Source organism: Aquarana catesbeiana, linkage group LG04, assembly GCF_042186555.1.
Source record: "Aquarana catesbeiana isolate 2022-GZ linkage group LG04, ASM4218655v1, whole genome shotgun sequence".
NCBI lineage: Eukaryota > Metazoa > Chordata > Amphibia > Anura > Ranidae > Aquarana > Aquarana catesbeiana.
The window spans coordinates 29550812-29556014 of NC_133327.1; the positions used below are offsets into that span (position 1 = coordinate 29550812).

The 5203-nt window shown below is 48.0% G+C and overlaps 1 pseudogene; it reads left to right on the forward strand.

Annotated features, from left to right (window-relative positions):
* Positions 1 to 3636: 3636 nt before the first annotated feature.
* Positions 3637 to 4894, forward strand: LOC141141348 (ADP/ATP translocase 2-like; annotated as a pseudogene).
* The last annotated feature ends 309 nt before the right edge of the window (positions 4895 to 5203 follow it).

The following is a 5203-nucleotide window of genomic DNA, read 5'->3' on the forward strand; positions in this document are numbered from 1 at the left end:
GGGCCTAGGGGCGTTTGGGCCCCCAGGCCCTATATACTCTGAACAGCAGTATACAGGCGGTGCAAACAAGACAGGGACTGTAGGTATGTTCTTATGTAGAATCTGTTTGTAATTTGGAACCGGTACATTTTGTACTGTAAGTGTAGCTCCAGCCAAAAAATCTATTTTAAAGCTTTTTGGAAAACATAGGGAAGGGTTATCACCCCTATAACATTTGTTTTGCTGTCTGTGCCCCTGTTCAGAAGATTTCACCTCACTTTCTGTCCCAATGACAATTGGATTTTGAAAATTTGGGGTTTTTAAGGGAAACAAGGATTGGTGATAAATCAGTGGAGGAGACACCTTTTTCCTATATTAACTCTTACAGGAGAGAATTTCCCTTCCTAGGGGTAGATTTCCTCTCACTTCCTGTTGTCTCCCTTCGTTTGTAAGTAGGAGTCGTTTGTAAGTTGGATTTTTGAAAATAGGGGACCGCCTGTATATATTATACGCCTGCCCTATACACTCTGCGGAAAATTGGGCCTTAGGTGTTGGTGGTACCACAATGCTGTAAGCCCTCACAGTTACTCTTGGTGGGCGCTGGAACGGGCCCTGATGTGAAATATTATATCAAGAATTGTAATTACATGCCCCTGTTAAACAGGGGCAGAAAAATTGGGCCTTAGGTGATGGTGGTGGCACAATACTGTAAAGCCTCACAGATACTTTTGTTGAGCGCAGGAACAGGCTCTGCTGTGAAATATTAGATCAAAAATTGTAATTACACGCCCCTTTTAAACAGGGGCATAAAAATTGGACCTTAGGCAGTGGTGGTGGTGCCACAACACTGCAACCCCTCACAGATACTCTTGTTGAGCACAGGAACGAGTCCTGCTGCAAAATATTACAGCAAAAATTGTAATTACACGCCCTTGTTAAACAGGGGCAGAAAAATTAGGCCTTAGCCACTAGTGGTGGTGCCCAGAACCAAAAATGTTCTTAGAAGCTATCAACATGAACATTGAGGAGGAAAAGGATAGTCACTCAGCATAACAGGATAATCACTCAGCATCAGCATAGGCAGTCTTGAAGGGATCTTGCATTCATAAAGAAATTAATCGGTTACATCAGCATCAGGTGCTTGGTAGATGGTGATCCAAGACTGATTCATTTTTATGAAGGTGAGCCGATCAACCGAGTCGGTGGACACACGCACTCTGTGATCGGTTACAAAGCCTCCAGCGTTCCGAAAGAACGCTGGATGCAGGACAGACCAGTAGCTCAATTGCATACTGTGCAAGCTCTGGCCAGTGATTCATCCTCAAGACCCAATAACCCATTGGATTTTTGGTTGGAAAGGTCTCCAAGTCTGATCTTGCCCCTAGGTATTCCTGCACCATGTACAACAGACGCTGGCGATGGTTGCTGGAACCAATCAGACCTTGGGGCTGCGGACTAAAAAATTGTCTGAATGCATCGGTCAGATGGCCACCTTCTCCAACGCTCCTTCTGTGACTGACCGAAGCCTCAGCAACACGTTGTCCAGGAGTACCAGGAAATTGTAACCTCCCAGGCTCTGGAAACGCATTGCACAAACCATTCTGCAAGGTCTCCCGAAGATGTTTCATCCTCTGCTCCCTCTGCGACGGCTGGATAAGTTCTGCCACCTTACCCTTGTAACGTGGATCAAGAGGGGTTGGCAGCCTGTACTAATCCCTCTCCTTGATACCACAAATCCGAGGGTCCTTTTGCAGGCTTTGCAGGATCAGGGAGACCATGCAGCGTAGGTTTGCTGAGGCATTCGGTCCGGAGTCCTCTGGGTCACTAAGAAGGACCTGATCTGCAGCCACCTTCTGCCAGCCACGTACAAGTCCATGGGTTTCAGGGGACTGGAAACAATCCCTTGAAGACTGCTGCTGATGCTGAGTGCCAGGCTCCACCTCCATGCTGACACAATCCTCCTCCTCCTCCTCCTCTTCCTGTTTGATAGGCGGGCCTGCAGGAATACTGTCTGGATAAAGGGGGCCTTGAAAGGTAAGGAAGTCCTCCTCTTCCTCCCTCTGTTCTGCCTCAAGTGCCCTGTCCATTATTCCACATAGCGTGTGCTCCAACAGGTAGACAAGAGGGACAGTATCACTGATGCATGCAATGTCACTGCTCACCATCCTCAAATGGTGACAGGACAGTGCATGTATCCTTGATCATGCGCCACTGGCGTGGCGAAAAAAAGCCAAGCTCCCCTGTCCTGGTGCCATACTCACATAGGTAGTCATTTATGGCCCTCTGCTGTGTGTGCAGCCGCTGCAGCATTGAGTTCCACCTGGTGGGTATGTCACAGATGAGGCGGTTCTTGGGCAGGTTGCATTCCTTTTGGAGGTCAGCCAGCTGAGCACTGGCATTATATGACTGGCGGAAATGCCCCCAGATTTTCCTGGCCTGCCTCAGGAGAACCTGTAAGCCCGGGTACCTGCACAAGAACCGCTGCACCACCAAATTAAGGACGCGAGCCAAACAGGGAACATGGGTGAAGTGTCCCTGTCGGAGGGCAGAGAGGAGGTTGGTGCCATTGTCACAAACCACCATTCCTTACTGAAGCTAGCGTGGCGTCAACCACCTCTGAGCCTGTCCCTGCAGAGCTGACAGAATCTCTGCCCCAGTGTGGCTCCTGTCCCCTAAGCAGACCAACTGAAGCACCGCATGGCATTTTTTTGCCTGAGTGCTTGCGTAGCCCCCTAGAACGCTTACGGAGCACCGCTGGTTCCGAGGACAAATCTGCACAGAAAGAGGCCATAGAGGAAGAAGAAGAGAAGGGGGTGGAGGAAAGAGGTGTGGCAGAATCACCACTACCAGCATTTTGGAGGCGTGGTGGCAGAACAAGCTCCAACAATACTGCATCCTGTCCTGCATCCTTCCCAGCTGCCAGCAGGGTTACCCAGTGCACCGTGAAAGAAAGGCAACATCCCTGTCCATGCCTGCTGGACCATGAGTCAGCGGTAATATGCACCTTACCGCTGACTGCCCTGTCCAACAAGGCCAAGACATTGCCTTCCACGTGTCGGTAGAGAGCCAGAATTGACTTCCGAGAAAAAAATTGGCGTTTGGGAACCTTCCACTGAGGTACCGCACATGCCATAAATTCTCGAAAGGGGGCAGACTCTATCAGCTGAAAAGGCAGCAGTTGGAGTGCTAGCAATTTAGCCAAACTAGCATTCAGCCGCTAAGCATGTGGATGGCTGGGACCGAATTTCTTTCGTCGGTTTAGAAACTGGGGTAGGGAAATTTGCCTGCTACAATCGGATGTTGGTGTACCGCTAGCAGATTGCCCAGAAGTGCTTGGGACACCTAATTCTACACCGTCATTCCTCTCAGTGCAGGTCTCTGAGAGGACTGAAGTTATAATGGGGTTGGAGATCCCAGCTGATGAGGAGCAAGGAGAGGTCCGCCTTGTTCTTTGGTGTGGGTCTTTTAAGTACTGTTGCCAACGGACTGCATGGGAGCTCAACATATGTCTGGTCAAGCATGTGGTGCCCATGCAGCTTCTGTTTTGGCCACGCTTGATATGCTTCAGACATATGTTTCAAACAGCAACGGTGCAATCTGCTACACACGTCTCAAAAAAGGCCCACACCGCCCAGCCCGCAGAAGCTCAGTGCTGCAGTAAGAGCCACTCTAATAGAACACTGGCCGCCATCATGACCAATGCAGCTATCTCCTTCGCCAAGGACTTCTTGGCCGGCGGTGTGGCCGCTGCTATCTCCAAGACAGCTGTAGCTCCCATTGAACGAGTCAAGCTTTTGCTTCAAGTCCAACATGCAAGCAAACAAATCACAGCTGACAAGCAATACAAAGGAATCATTGACTGCGTTGTCCGTATCCCCAAAGAACATGGTTTTGTGTCTTTTTGGCGTGGTAACCTCGCCAATTTAATCAGGTATTTCCCAACCCAGGCCCTCAACTTTGCCTTTAAAGACAAGTACAAGAAGATCTTCCTTGATAATGTTGACAAGAGGACCCAGTTCTGGCGTTACTTTGCCGGAAACCTGGCATCCGGTGGAGCTGCTGGATCCACCTCCTTGTGCTTCGTCTACCCATTTGACTTTGCTCGAACCCGTCTAGCTTTGATGTTGGAAAGGCTGACGCTGACAGAGAATTCAAGGGTCTTGGTGATTGCCTTGCCAAGATTTTCAAATCCGATGGGCTTAAAGGTCTCTACCAAGGTTTCAATGTGTCTGTCCAGGGAATCATCATTTACAGAGCTGCTTATTTTGGAATCTACGACAAAGCTAAAGGTATGCTTCCAGATCCCAAGAACACACACATATTTATCAGCTGGATGATTGCTCAGACAGTAACAGCAGTGGCGGGCTTTGCCTCTTACCCATTTGACACAGTCCGTCGTTGTATGATGATGCAGTCTGGAAGAAAAGGAGCCGAGATCATGTACAGTGGCACAATTGACTGCTGGAAGAAGATTGCAAGAGATGAGGGTAGCAGGGCTTTCTTCAAATGTGCCTGGTCCAACGTGCTCAGAGAAATGGGTGGTGCTTTTGTCTTGGTCTTGTACGATGAGCTCAGGAAAGTCATCTAAGTTTATCCTTGTTCAGATGTCTGTGACCTGGCATGCTGTATTATGTAACATACCCTGAATGTTCTGGACTTTCTATTTTTTTTTGTCAAGCACACCTTTTATTTATAAAATGTAACTGGTAATTTTACTGGTTGATATTTGGGGAAACAAGTTTATTCCGTTTCACCAGCTTTCCACATTAACATAAATCATTCCCTTATACCCAATTACTACCAGTGGAGCCTGCATTTTGTAGTGCACATCTGATAGGTGGGCTTACCTGATGGGACTCAATTCAACGTTCCTTTATTTTTTATTTCAGTCATGTTTTTAAATAACACCAAATTGTCCCAAACAGGGGGGGACAATTTATTTACATGATAAAACAAGCCTTATCATACCCCACTTGTTTCATGTTTTTAAATAACCTAGGTTGGAGGAAATAAAAAATATGGATCTAAAAAAAAAAAAAAAAAAAAAAAAGGCCCACACCAAAGAACTTTTGGAAAAACGCGTGGAGTCAGCAGTGCCCTGCACGTGTAGAGCTCTGTGGTGTGATGCAGTCGGTTGCCTATCCTTAAGCTGGTACCTGGAGGGCATCCTTCCTCGTTGGAGATGTGCCTCCTCCTCCTCCTCCTCTCTTCTATCTGGCACCCA